This window comes from Myotis myotis, unplaced genomic scaffold (genome assembly GCF_014108235.1).
Source record: "Myotis myotis isolate mMyoMyo1 unplaced genomic scaffold, mMyoMyo1.p scaffold_m19_p_2, whole genome shotgun sequence".
NCBI lineage: Eukaryota > Metazoa > Chordata > Mammalia > Chiroptera > Vespertilionidae > Myotis > Myotis myotis.
In genome coordinates, this window is record NW_023416324.1 from 62,058,675 (window position 1) to 62,073,852 (window position 15,178).

A 15,178-nucleotide genomic window follows, 5' to 3' on the forward strand; every position below is an offset into this window, starting at 1 on the left:
AGCTTAAATAATGCTACCTTCATCTCAGGGTGGCCTCTCCTTAGAAGGCAAACCTATAATAAAAGAAATGAACTAAGTTTTGTTTGCCATCTCTCTTAAGAAAAGTATCATTTGTATTATCATAAACTACATTCATATCATCCAAGAAAATAGCTGAAGCTAAACAGAAGTTTTTAAATAATACCAACAATATGCAGGTAAAGATCCTTAAAATAGAAACACAGAACAAAATAAAAAATGACTTTATGAGGTCCAGGGCAGAAGCTTACCTCCATCCTGAGGACAGTAGTAAGAGGTGCATTCAGCTTGATTCCCTTCTTGGATTGTCCTCTCAGGTAGTCTCTTGCAAGAAGGCTGACTTGACAACTACTACTAATAAAGCATTAGAAGCAGTTCTCTTTTTAATTAGAGGCCCCCTTGCCTGGCCCGTGTGGCTCCGTGGTGGAGCATCGAGCAACAAACCAGGTCATGGTTTTATTCCCACTAAGGGCATATGCCTGGGGTTGTGGACTTGATCCCCAGTAGGGGGCGTGCAGGAGGCAGCTAGTCAATGATTCTCTCTCATCATTGTTTCCATCTCTCTCTCTCTCTCTCTCTCTCTCCCTCTCCCTTTCTCTCTCTTAAATCAATAAAGATATTTTTTTTAAATAATAATAATAATTAGAGGCACCCATGTAATGACAAGCAATAGCTCTAATATGTATATTGAAAAAAACATGCCCAAAACTATTGACTTTTGTAAAATGTCCTGGTCAGAAAGGCTGGAAGAGGGAGAGATGGATGGTAGTGGGGATGCAGATATAAAAAGAGAGGATGAGAGATAAGCGACACTTTTGTGTTGCCTAGTTCTAGTCATTTGCTTTTGAATATTTTAAAAATATTTTATGAGCATTGGTTCCTCCTTTTTCAAATTTTCATCTTTCTCTTCAGCTTCCTTTACTAGAATTTTCTTCCTTTTTATTATAAAACATTTTTAATGTTGACCTTATTGCAGGTGTTCCCCTTTCCACTTGTTCTCTTTGCCCACCTCCACCCACTCCTGCCTCCCCCTCCCCTGGCCTTTCCCACATTACTGTCCATGTCCATGGGGTATGCATATATGACATATATTATATGTTCTTTAGCTAATCCCTTCACCTTCTTTATTTAGTAACATCCCCCTCCGCTTGGGCACCAGCCAGTCTGTTCCATGTGTCCATGCTTCTGGTTCCATTTTGTTCATGAGTTTATTTTGTTCATTAGATTCCACATATAGGTAATGACTTTTTCTTCTTTTGTTGCTTTTTCTCTTCCTCTTTTACTCCTTTTTCTCTGTACTGCAAAATTCCAAGTTTCTATATAAAAAAGGAAAAAGAATGAAATGAGAAGGGAGAATGAGAGTGTGATCAGCATTAGAGGAGGAATCATTTATCTCCCTTGAGCCCTGGTTCTATGAAAATATCTGTATGACCTGGTAAAAATTATTTCAAAATGTGGCAGAGATGGAGACTTAAGAAGAAAAGCCCACCATTATAAATTCCAGTTATGAAACATATTAACACATTCCCAGTCATTTATTGCACCCCCCACACATTCCACCTCCTGGCTTTGATATTACATAAAAACATACAGGAAACCTTTGAATGCCAGAGGTCCGAAAATGTGCATGAAAAAGATTACTAAGGACAATATCTTGTGGATGACCCACAAGCCAGTGAATAGGATAGACTGGCTGGGGTGGGGGCAGGAGAGATTAACCAAAGAACATATATACATAACCCATGGACACAGACAATAGTGTGGTGAAGCCCTGGGAAGGGCCAGGTAGAGGGAGGATCAATAGGGAAAAAAAGGGGGGTATTTGTAATACTTTCAATAATAAAGGTAAATTTTTTTAAAAAGATTGTTCAACTTTGGACGCAGGCATAATCATTGCTGTCATTACAGTGACTAAGAAGAGCCTCTACCCAGAGAAACAACCCAATATATCTAGTAATAAATGAATGCTTTCCATCCGTGAGTAAAATATAAAATAACACAAAATATATAAATAAAAATATAATCCTATCTAATAAAAGAGTAATATGCAAATTAACCATCACTCCAATGCAAAAGATGGCAGCACCCAGTCCTCTCAGCCCCGCTGGAGTCCTCCAGTCCTGGGGGTGGCTGCTGAGAGCAGTATCTGCTTGGCCATCGCCCCGGCGATCCGGGAGCTGCCAAGCGGGCCCCGCAGACAGCAGAGAACCACGGGGAGTGGGCCAAAGCCATCAGTAGGACATCCCCTGAGGGATCCTGGATTGGAGAGGGTACAGGTCGGGCTGAGGGACCCTCCCTCCCGTCCCCCATGCACAAATTTAATGCACTGAGCCTCTAGTAAATAATCATAATAATAGGTATCTTGAAAAGTGTTTTTATTTTTAAACTACTGAAGTATTTTGAAGTACTAACTTCTTTTATCTTCCTCTTTTGTGTTTTTTCAGTTTTCTTGTGCCTCCAACCTGCTTCCCAATTCAAGCACTTAGAAAATTATGTGTTTATTGCCTCTGAGTAGCTTTGGGGCGAGGTGGAAAGCAGAAGAGGCCTACAAGTCCCTTATGACTCTTCCTGGACCTTAGGAGAACATAGTGGTTTTGTGAAAGGTGTGAAAGCGTCGATGCTAAACATAAAAAAAGTGTCTTGGTCAGAAATATAAGGGGAAGAAGACTTTCACTAGTTGAGATTCCCTCTGTTACAGGGTAGTGGCTGAGGGGAGAAGAGGAGGAGAGAGAGGAAGGACTGCAGGTTCTGAGAGCAAGGCAAACCTGAGCCCACTTCTTGCCGGCATACTAATGCAGCAGCAAGACCTAGACAGTAAAAAGCTGCTTGACTGGTAAAGTGAAACAACCTTAGTACAAAATTTCCAGCTAATTCCAGCAGGTAAAGGTCTTGCCCATAGGTGAGGTATAAATTATGGTTCTTAGCTTGGAAGCAAACCAAACCTGGTTTGAGACTGTATTACCTCAGCAAAATGGAATTTATTGGAAGGTTATGGGAAAATTCAAGCAATCAAAAGTAATCTGGGAGCACCTAGCTTCAAAAAGGAAAAGACTAAGGTAATTCTGGTCATTTTGGTGACCTGAGTAACAAGAAGTAGGGCTTCCTCTAGGGCAGTGGTTGGCAAACTGCGGCTCGGCAAACTGCGGCTCGCGAGCCACATGCGGTTCTTTGGCCCCTTGAGTGTGGCTCTTCCACAAAATACTGGCTCTTCCACAAAATACCAACTTCTGTGCATGGGCCACAAAGTTTCAATCGCACTATTCGTGCGCGCCTGCACGTGGTATTTTGTGGAAGAGCCACACTCAAGGGGCCAAAGAGCCGCATGTGGCTCACGAGCCGCAGTTTGCTGACCATGGCAGGGTGCTGACACCAAATGGATCAGCTATAATCTTTTCCCATCCTTGAGTCACTCGTTACAAAATTTAAATTCCTGGAGGAATTGAAGGAAACTTGTTCAGATCTCTTGCTCAACTTTCAGCTAAGGAGAGTAGGATAACTTATTGGATAGTTGTAGGAGATTGTACACATTGTGAAAAGATTAAGCCTCCACCCTCAAAAGAAAATCAAAGTGCTATTACAAAAAAAATTAAAGAAAGAATGGATGCTGGGCAGACGTAAACAATATATGCTCACTACAGACGACCACTTTAGATAAATAAAAAATCTCATATGCTTGATTACTTTTTAATATTGTGAAAATCAATTGGGAGAAGTTGGAGTTCTATTATATTTATTGTGGAACTCCCCTGCTTACAACTGTTCATTGACTCCCTATTCTGTCCAATAAAGCTCTAACTTCCTTCATATTCTTATCGTTGCCTATCCCTCCAGCTTAATCTTCAATTCCTTTTTTCCCCTGCAGTTTATGTCCTAATAATCTCATGCAATTTTCTGCTCTTGAACATGTTTCCCTATTTCATATTTATGAGTTTTTACACAGGCAGCACCCTCTGCTTGAAATTACCTACCTTATTCCTTGTCTACCTGGAACTCACTGACTCAATTCAAACACTTTTCATGCCTTTCTGATACCTATCATCCTCTCCTCCACCACGTTTTCTTCTTCATCTTGGTATCACCATTATATATCTTGCACATGACTCTATTTTTAAAATATATTTTATTGTGTTGTAATAATTTCTTTATATGCTTGTATCCCCTACAGATCTATGAGCTTTTTTTTGGGGGGGGGAGGAGTTTCTGTATAAATGGTTGTTGAATGAACTAGTGAATTTTCCAGTAAGACACCAATATTCACCAAGGGCCCACTCTGCTTGGAATCATATATAGAAGGCATAGTAGTTGGTAGTTATTCAGAATCTTTACTAAGGCAGTATTTCTCTACTAAGGGTAGAATATCAGTGGGGAGGGAAAAGTGGTCATGGTAGGACATAAGATTTTCATTGGAATTTCCGAATATTCAATCTTACTTAATCTCCATGCAAGCATGGTGTACCATTTTCTGCCAACAGTATTTGCTGATTTTTATTTATGTTCATTTCATATCTGTAGTGGTAAAGTTTATACTCCAAAATATCATCATATTTTTGATGAACCACTTGGTTTTATAGAGTGGATCATTTTATAGAATAGACCCTAAAAATATTGCCTGAGCTTATTTATTTCCAGGATTTAGGTTCTTTGGTGATGTAATTATCAGGACTCAAGAAATTATTCAAAGCCACTTCAATAGTGGGACCTTTAAGGAACTGAAAAATTAATAGAACAAACAGGTCAAACACATATTCACACCCATCTGATATTATGCATAGTTATGAGAATATTATTGACTATATTCCCTGTGCTATACTTTACATCCCCACGACTATTCTATAACAACCAATTTGTACTTCTTAACCCCTTCACCTTTTTTACCCATCTCGCCAATACCCCTCCCATCTGGCAACCATCAAAATGTTCTCTATATTTATGAGTCTGTTTCTGTTCTGCTTGTTCATCTATTTCACTTTTTAGATTAAATTGTTGATAGATGTGTATTTATTGACATTTTATTGTTTATATTTTTTATCTTTTTTTCCCTCTTCTACTTAAAGAAAACCTTTTAACATTTCATATAATACTGGTTTGGTGGTGATGAACTCTTTTAGCTTTTTCTAGTCTGGGAAGTTCTTCGTCTATCCTTCCATTTTAAATGACAGCTTTGCTGGGTAGAGTTATCTTGGTTGTAGGGCCATGCTTTTTATCACTTTGAATATTTTGTGCCAATGCCTTCTATCCTGCAAAGTTTCTATTGAGAAATCAGTTGACAGTCTTATAAAAGCTCCCTTGTAGATAACTAACTGCTTTTCTCTTGCTGCTTTTAGGATTTTCTCTTTGTCTTTAACCTTTTGCATTTGTATTATGATGTGTCTCTGTGTGGACCTCTTTGGGTTCATCTTGTTTGGGATTCTCTACACTTTCTGGACTTGTATGCCTATTTCTTTCACCAGATTAGGGAAGTTTTCTGTCATTATTTTTTCACATACATTTTCAATTTCTTGCTCTCCCTCTTCTACTTCTGGCACCCCATGATGTGATTACTCATCTACTTGAAGTTGTCCCAGAGGCTCCTTATACTATCTTCATATTTTGGATTCTTTTTTCTTTTTTTCCTGTTCTGATCAGGTGTTTTTTGCTTCCTTATATTCCAAATTACTGATTTGATTCTCAGCTTCATCTACTCTTCTGTTGATTCTTTGTAAATTATTCTTCATTTAAGTTAGTGTATCCTTCATTTCTGATGGGTCATTTTTTATGCTGTCAAGGTTCTTACTAAGTTCATTGAGCATCCTTATCTCCAGTGTTTTGAACTCTGCATCTAGTATATTGCTTGGCTTACTTACTATTCATTGGGTTGTTGGAAGAAGAGTGATGGTGTTTAAGAGAATAAACTTGCATTGAGTAGTAAATAAGTCATAGAGATCCAAGTACAGTATAATGAATATAGACAATAATATTATCCTATATAATAAGAGAGGAATATGCAAATTAGGCCAGGACTCTGTAATGTTACGACCGCTTGGCAGGGGGCGGGCAGGCGGGAGAGAGGAGTGGGGCCTGCTGCCAGGATGTGAGTCTGTGGTGCCTCCTTTGGAGTTGGGGAGCTAATGACCAATAGGCTCTGGTCCTCCTCCACAGCCGTTTCCAGCAGGCATGGGGTTGCTGAGACCCAGGCTGGGCGTCTGGCCACAGACCCACAGCTTCACAGAGACCGACTCTACCAGGCCGCGGGGAGGCCATGTGGCTGGGCCGCAGAGGGCCTGTTCAAGATGTGACAGAGGAGGTGCGGGAGGAAATCCAGAGAATGGGATGTGGGGGTTCAAGGCTCACTTCCTTTGGGCTTTGTCCTTCTTGGCCTTGGTCCTTTTCTTTTGGGCCTGGAGTGCAAAAACTGCAGGCGAGTGGGATGGATGAAGACCAAATGTGGAAGAAAGGAGGTGACCCAGGTGAGGGTGGAGACCTAGCAGCAGTGGGAGGCCAACTGTGGTGCCGCCTGAGGGGCTGCTCCTGGGCGAGCACCGCACCAAGGCTTTGGCGAAATGGCCAGCCAGGAGGCGGTGGCCCAAGGGGCGCAGAGCGGTTCCGCACGGGCTCTCTATGAGGACACCCCACACAGGCGCTGCCTTCACCAGCAGGCTCTGGGCAACATCTGCAAATGCAACTGCAACCTCTAACATTCTGGACAAAGAACTGACCCTGTGCCCCTCAGTACCAGGCTTGCTAGGCGTGTGCTGTCACCAATGCCACAGATCAAAGGCAAAAACCTGGCGAGGTGGGGTGCACAGAGGGGGCTCAGGCGGGGGCAGGGGGCGGCCGGCTGGGATCTGCCTCACCTGCGGAGAGCGAGGTTCTGCAGTGGCCCCAAGATGTGGGTCAGCCCGGCGGGGAACAAGGGGCATGGAAGGACGCCTGGGCAGAGGGGCGCAGACCCGCAGCCTGAGGCGTGGGTTGAGGGGCGGTGCCACCTCAGTGGAGGGATGCCACACTGCAGGGTACCCAACTGACTGGTGGGATCCAGAGAAGCTCCAGGCGCCGGGCCTCACCCGGGCAGCCTTTGCACTTCAGAGGCGATGACTCCTGCTCCTACCTTGGCCCAAAAGCAAGCCCACGCCTGCCCTGCCCCACTGCGGCGCCCCCCTGCGCGTGAGTTCGAAGCCTACCTCCTGCTCCAGACAAGGGGGGACAGTAAAGAATGGGGGTGGGGGCAGGGGAAAGGAAAGAATGTGGAGCTTCGTGATGAAGAGGTGCTTGAGAACGGGGCTTGGAAGCCTGATGGGGTTTGTTCTGTTTGTCCCCCCGCTGCCCCTTAGGAAGGGCAGAGAGCATGGCTGTGAGGGCTCACTGAGTTAAGTTCCGCAGCCAACTGGAATTGGCCTCAGTTTCCTGGTCTGTAAAATGGATTAAGCGTGTCCCAGTGCCTTTGCTGAGCTTTGAGGGCCAATTGAGATACTATATACAGAAAATGAGGGAAGTGAGAAAGAAAAGGAAGGGTGAGCAACACAAAAGGAAGACTGGAAGGAACCTGTAAACCTATTGTCACTTAAATAGGGAATATAGTCAACAGTGTTGTAATGACGGTATGATGCCAGGTGGTACTGGAAATATCAGGGAACACTTTGTAAAGTATATGATTGTCTAACCACTAGTCTGCAACTAATATAAAACCTGAAACTAATACAAAATAATACTGAATGTAAAGAAATGAAAATAGGAGTGAAATTTTTATAAATTTCACAGTTCAAATAAAGGCTGTAAAGGAAGGAAGGGGGAGAATAAAAATAGTGTTTTTCATTTTACCGCTTTATTGTCTTTTCAGTACATACAAAAGATAGTTGCCTGTATATGGTGCTTTTATATTTTTCTATGTCATTATCTCATTTGATGTTCAGGGCAACTTAAAGACAAGATAATTATTCCCTCCACTATTCAAAGAAAGGAAATCTTGGTGTCTGGCCCCAGTGATTCAATCATCCAACCCTTATTGTAAAGCAGGGTTAGTGAAATTTTCTCTGAAGGGTCATATCTATACTAATAAAAGCCTTGGGGGTGATCGGGCCAGCAGGGGAGGGCAGTTGGGGGCAATCAGACTGGCAGGGGAGCAGTTAGAGGGCAATCAGGCAGGCAGGCAGGCAGGCAAGCGTTTAGGAGCCAGTGGTCCTGGATTGTTAGAGGGATGTCCCCTAAACCAGCAGTCAGACATCCACCGAGGGCTCCCAGATTGAAGAGGGTGCAGACCAGGCTGAGGGACAACCCCCCCCACCCCCCGTGCACGAATTTCATGCACCGGCCACTAGTGTACTATAAAGATTTTAAAAATTAAACCTATGTTCCTAACCATTAAAATACATTACTTCCCAAAACCAGGGCTCCCTTTTTATTTAATACCACAGCACTTATTGATAGATATAATCTTCTAACTTCTACTGTTCTTTTCCAGTGCTATTTAATGCCTGAATTGAGGTATAAGATTTTATGTTGTATGTTCTGATTCTTCATTATATTAAAGTCCTTGCAGAAAGGGGCCTTATGTTGTGTTTTGTTCTTTGGCTTCCTCACAATGCCATGCTTGATTGTGAGGGTTCAGAAATATTTCTTGAATAAATGAATAATAGAATCATCTTACTTAATAGTGTATATGGACTAAATGTGTTACACTCATTAAGTACATTTCCAAGTTTAGGGAGACTTCCATTTTTAGTGAAGATGCCTATGGATAAATACCATGACTCCTATTTAAATGTGTGATATGACAATACAATGTTCCTCTGTATATAACACACTGTGTTTCCTTATCTAGAATAGCAAACCCTGACCACTCTATGCTAGATGTTAGTTTCTCAACAAATGCTAAGATGTTTATGCTAGTTTTAGATAAAATATGAAATAGTATCTTTTATCAGCTATGTAAAGTACATTAGGTACATCTTCATTTTGTATAAGGCTAGAGGCACAGTGTTCTAGTAATTCAAATGGCAGCCGAATATGAAATCTCCCTATGAATGATTTCAATGTGAAATCTAGTCCAAATATTTGAAAACTATTTTATTCCTGAGAGAGAAACCTGGAAGAAAAATCAAAATTCTCCCTGGCTTATGACCAACAATTTTGTAATTGTGTCAACCAAATAATTTCCAATTTAGTACCTCACTTCAGGAAATCATAAAGATAATTCTTTCCCACTTCCTATAATTGTGAGCTCCTGAGTTAAATCTGCATAGTTTAATTATATATATGGAAAACAATGCATCAAATATACATATTTTTTACTTAAACTTATTTTGCCAAAATTGTATTAACCTCTACCATCTCTGCAATAGAAAACATGGGTTGAAATGGTTAAGTGAAAAATATTGCTCTTACATTTACTGCTCCAAACTTCATGCATCTGCCTCTTTTAAGGGATCCACATTGCACTTCATCAAGTGCTTTGTTCCTGAACATTCATTGCAGAATCAAGAAAAGAAAATGAGTATATGCAGATGTATGGGGTTGTTCACTTAACAATTCATTCTAAATAATATGAATCTAAGTACATGACACATGATTAGTTGAAAGAGCTTTGGCCTAAGAATTATGATTCTTGGTTTATCTGGTGCTGTTTTTAAACTCTTCAAATTTTTATTTTCCCACTGGAAAAGTGGGGATCATTCCTGCCTCGCATCCTATGTAATAAAAGCATAATATGCTAAGTGTCTGACCACCAAGGGGTAGGTTAGCTTGCTGCTGGGGTCCGACCGATTGGGACTGGGCAAGAGGGCTGGACACACCCTGGAGCCCTCTCATGGTCCCTCCTGTGGTCCCTCCCCGGCAAACCAGCCCCCATCACCCCGATCAGGACTGGGTGAGACGGCCTCAATCGGCCCCGATGGCTAGCCAGGCTGAGGGAACCTACCCATGCATGAATTCATGCACTGGGCCTCTAGTTTATTTATAAAAAAATTTTTATAAACTTTTATTTTTATAAATAAATTTTATTTATTTTATAAATCAAAAATTTTAGAAGGATTCAGATGATACATTGGAAAGACTTTGAGAATCTCTAATGTTAGATATATCATAAGTCTTGGTATTTTAAAGTAGTTTTGGCTTTAGTTTACATACATATTACCAAAAAAGATAAGGGAGATAAATAGTTTCTTCTATTACAGGCCTTTTTCAGAATTTCTCAACATATATCTATAGCCAGAGCAAGATAACATGTTATCCTTAAGTACTTTAAAACACAAAATACAATAAAACAGAAAGCATGAAAGAAGACAGATAACTTTCCGTTCAGCCCAAAATTTATTTTAGAAATGTTAACTTCACCATGAACTATTCACCTTCAGCCTCGAGTGTGTTTCATATGGATGATTAAAAATTTTGATATTCTGGTTTCCACTGACAAATTCTGCATTTTGACAAGTTTTGATGAAGTCTATTCACTCTAGACAATTTATGCAAACCTAAGTTGAATAGTTAGTTGATTTTGACTTTATCCCCTTGAATTCCTAGAACTGCTCAGAATAAATTTTAAAACATAATTACAGGTAGCACATTGAGTCAGTTGGTTAGTCAGAGAAATCCAAGCTCTGAATGCCTACTTCCTGCAGCACACTGCATTAAGTGCTCTGGAGGAGGGTGGAGGTGGATGAGATCAGTCATCCATGAAATTATTTGAGGATTGTTATTAAAATAACATATCATCAAGTGCAAAGTACTCAAGTAAAAACTCTGTACATATAAGTTCAAGGAATAGAAAGTAAATGCCTGTTCTAGATATTTAGAAAATGTGTTTTTTGACAGTTAGTAGCTTAATTTCTTTTACCTAAAAATAATTCAAATAGTTTGTTAAGTGAGGATCAGAAAGAGATTTTTTAAAAGAAATTAAAAAAAAATTTTCTTCTGGAATAATTTTAGATTTATGGAAATGTTGCAGAAATAATACAGAGTGTTTCTATATAACCTCATTCAATTTCAGTTAATGTAAACATTTTACATCACCATAATACATTTTTCAAAACTAAGAACCAATATTGGTACATTACTATTAACTAAATTTTGGACACTGTCCAGATTTAATTTGTTTTCCACAAATGTCTGTTTTCTGTTCCAGGAGGCAGTCCATATACCATATTGCATTTAGCAGAAAGAGATTTTATTTATGTATTTATTTATTTTATTAGTTTTATTTTTCTAATCATACTCTTGGATTATCTAGATATGCAGTTATATTACCTGGAAATAATCATCATATTGTCTCCACTTTGCAATTCTTTTATTTTTTTAGCAGAAAGAGATTTTAGTGTCATAGTAATTATATCAAAAAATCCACCATTTCTGAGCAATAAAATGGATCACTGCCAAAAAGGGATGTGCACAGTAATAAAAACAGGTTGTGTCCGAAAGCCACCCGGCACACCAGAGTGTCAGATTCTTAACTAACTTTTAGCAAAAAGTAAACATGATCTTGTAGCCAGTTACTAATCTCTCTTTTCCCTTTTTTTTTAAATATAATTTTTTATTTTTTAATGACAATCTACATGCAATATTATATTAGTTGTGGGTATAAACATAGTGATTAGACATTTATACAACCTAGAAATTTATCACCCTGCTAAATCTCCCACCCATCTGACACTGTACATAGTTATTACAATATTATTATTTTTTTGTTAATCCTCACCCAAGGATATTTTCCATTGATTTTTTTGGGGAGAGTGGAAGAGAGAAGGAAAGACAAAGAGAAACACATCGACTGGCTGCCTCCAACCCCGACCAGGTCTCGGGCGGGAAGGAGCCCGCAACCAAGGTACCTGCCCTTGACCAGAATCAAACCCGGGACCCTTCAGTCCACAGGCCGACGCTCTATGGCTGGGGCCATAGTTATTACAATATTGTTGAGTATATTCCCTATGCGATACTTTACATGCCCATGACTATTTTGTAATTACCAATGTGTACTTCTTAATCCCTTCCCCTTTTCCCCCATCCTCCCAAACCTCCTCCCATCCAACAACTGCTTAACTCTGTATTTAGGAATTTGTTTCCATCTTATTTGCTTATTTTATTTATTTGTTTATTTATTATTTACTTATTTATTTATTCATTTTAATATATTTAAATATATTTTTATTGATTTCAGAGAGGAAGGGAGAGAAACATCAATGAGAAACATTGATCAGTTGCCTCCTATACACACCCCAATCAGGGATCAAACCTGCAATCTAGGTATGTGGCCTGACCAGGAATTGAACCTGCAATCTTTTGGTGTATGGGATAATGCTACAACCAACTGAGCCACCTGGCCAGCACTCTTCTTCTTTTGGCAGCCTTCCTGTGTTTGTTTTTCTATGTATTAGGTAGAGCTGCTACGTCTCCCAGGCTTGGTAGAGTGGCCTAATGTAGTAGGTGTTTTGTAGCGTCCAGTGGCACAGCCTCCTTGATCACCCAAGCTGAGCACTCAACATGTGCCCCCCTCCCCCAATGTGGGTTGTGCACACCCCCTATTGTTGCTGAGCCTTGATTGCTCTTGGCATCTCAAGGGGAGAGATTTACCCCTAGGCCAACTGGCTGAGAGGATTGGCTTCAACCACTGTAGAGGATCAATTGTGTAGGGACCCACCCTATGGAACAGGAGCAGGACTTACTTCAGAAGGTCTCTGGTGCCTGCTGAGTCCACCCCTTGAGTGTGTCTCTTGTGGGAGAGGTTGGCTGGTGCTTCAATGTGGTCTGAAGATGTCCACTAGGTACACTGCCTCCGGGGCCTCCTGGAAGAAAATGCAGGCCTAGGTCAGCTGATGCCTGTGCCCAAACCAGGGCCACCTGGTATGAGCTACAAAATGATATGCAGATGGTTGGTACTTGTAGTGGGCTTGGGGGTACCCAGAAGAGATCATGCTGTAAACTGAGGCAGGCTGCCAGGAGTTGGGACTGCTTAGCAAGAGGTATGAGGTATCCCAAAGCCAAATGCTTCTTGTTTGAAGTTTGTGAACCTTTGATAGATTTTAGGAAATTCCACAGCATGAGCCAAGGTAAGCCCTTTGTATGGAAAAGCCACCGGAAGCTGCTTGAGTGGGGCAGGGTCACGGGGATTAACCAGGGATGGACCAACAGTGTTAGCCAAGTTGATGGAGACTCAGATACAGTGCCTACCTGACCCTGCAGAGGTAGGGGTCAGCAAAGGCTGACCCCAATGGCTTCTGCCAGCACTTCTGTCTTGGAGAATTCTGCCCTTCCAGACAACTTTCAAGCCCACCCAAGGCTGTTTCTAGCGGTTTATCCATCTGAATGGCCTGACTTGACTCATGCTTCAGACTTTCCTAAAATATATCAAACAAGCTGCATCTGGTCTCAACATGCCCTGTACCTCTTGCTAAGTGACCCTAGACACAGCACTAGTAGCAGCCAGTCGTAGTTTGCAGCATGGCCTTGCCAGGGCACCTCCAAGCCCAGCACAATAAGCAGCCATGAGCAAATCACTTTATAGCTCATGCTAGTTGGGCCCAGGTAGAACACAGGTGGCAGCTGACCTTGGCCTGCACCTTCTGGGAAGCCCCAGAGCCAGTGCACCCAGGAGACAGCATCAGAACATGGCGAAGCATCACCACCCAACTGCCTCCACAAACAACACACTCAAGGGGCAGACTCAGCAGGCACCAGAGCCCTGCTTAAGCAAGTACTGCTCTGTGGGGTGGACTCCTGCAGAGCTGTTCCTCCATGATGGTCAGATATCAGTGGTCAATGGTTGCGGCCAGTCCTTGCAGCTGATTGGCCTGGAAGTAATTCCCTCCCATTGACATGTCAAAGCAGTCAAGGCTCAACTACAATAAGAAGGTACACACAGCCTATATGGGGAGCAGGGGGAGTTACACCTTGAGTGCCCAGCTTCAGTGATCAGGGAGGCTGTGCCATTAGACCCTACAGAACACCTACTACATAAGGCCACTCTACCAAGCCCAGGAAACAGCAGCTCTACTTAATTCATAGAAACAAACACAGGAAGGCTGCCAAAACGAGGAGACAAGGAAACATGTCCCAAATGAAAGAACAGAACAAAACTCCAGAAAAATAACTCAACAAAAGGAAGACAAGCAATCTACTAGATGTAGAGTTCAAAATACTGGTGATAAAAATATTCAGTGAACTTATTGAGAACCTCAACAGCATAAAACAGGACTAATCAGAAATGAAAGATACACTAACTAAAATGAAGAATAATTTACAGGGGATCAACAGTAGAGTAGATGAAGCTGAGAATCAAATCAGTGTTCTGGAATATAAAGAAGCCAGGCAATTCAGTTTCTCCCTGTGTGTCCTTGGTACCATTTTTTTTTTAAATCCTCACCCAAGGATATATTTTTCATTGATTTTTAGAGAGACTGGAAGGGAGAGTGGAGAGAGAGAGAAACATTGATGTGAGAGAGGCACATTGATTGGTTGCCTTCAGTATCAAGCCTGCAACTAAGGTACGTGCCCCTGACCAGGAATCAAAGCCACAACCCTTCAGTCCACAGGCTGACACTCTAACCATTGTGCAAATCCAGCAAGGGCCCTTGGCACCTTTTGTCCTGCTGCTCAACACAGTACTCAGCATAAGTGAGTCTGAGTAAGTCCATGCATAGGCCATTTAAGAGGAATGTCTGGAACTCCAGCAGCAATCCATCTCACTCAGCCACAATCCCTGCTTGTTTTTACAGCTAGAAGTTATGACAATCTCTCTTCCTGGCACTGGAACCTTGGGCTGGGAGCCTTGTATGGGACTGGGACTCCTTGCTCCACAGAGGGGAACCTCTGTAGCCAAAATATGCCTCTGTATTTTTAACCACCACATGTGGGTATGGGACCAGCCCATTCTACCTTCCACCCCTCTTATAAGTCTCAGCATGGCTTCTTCTGTATATCCTTAGTTTATTGGACTTCTGTTCAGCTATACTTGAGGAGGCTCTCAATGATGGTTGTTCTGTAGTTTAGTTGTAATTTTGAAGTGGTTCTGGGAGTAGGCAAATACAGCTTTTACCTACTTTTCAATCTAGATCAGAAGCTTCCATTAATATTTGCCTAAAGATAATGATTATATCACTACAAGCTCTACCATCATTGTTAGAGGTTTTTTAATATATATGAGAGCATCCTATATAATAAAACCCTAATATGCAAATCGACCAAATGGCAGAACATC

At 41.4% G+C, this 15,178-nt stretch overlaps 1 long non-coding RNA gene across 1 annotated transcript; it reads right to left on the reverse strand.

Annotated features, from left to right (window-relative positions):
• Positions 1–638: 638 nt before the first annotated feature.
• LOC118677182 lies at positions 639–12,770 on the reverse strand. Its single transcript, XR_004974346.1, has 3 exons — positions 12,648–12,770; positions 9,379–9,451; positions 639–1,334 (listed from the first exon to the last, which is right to left on the reverse strand). It is a non-coding gene; the product is annotated as an uncharacterized LOC118677182 (long non-coding RNA).
• Positions 12,771–15,178: the final 2,408 nt, after the last annotated feature.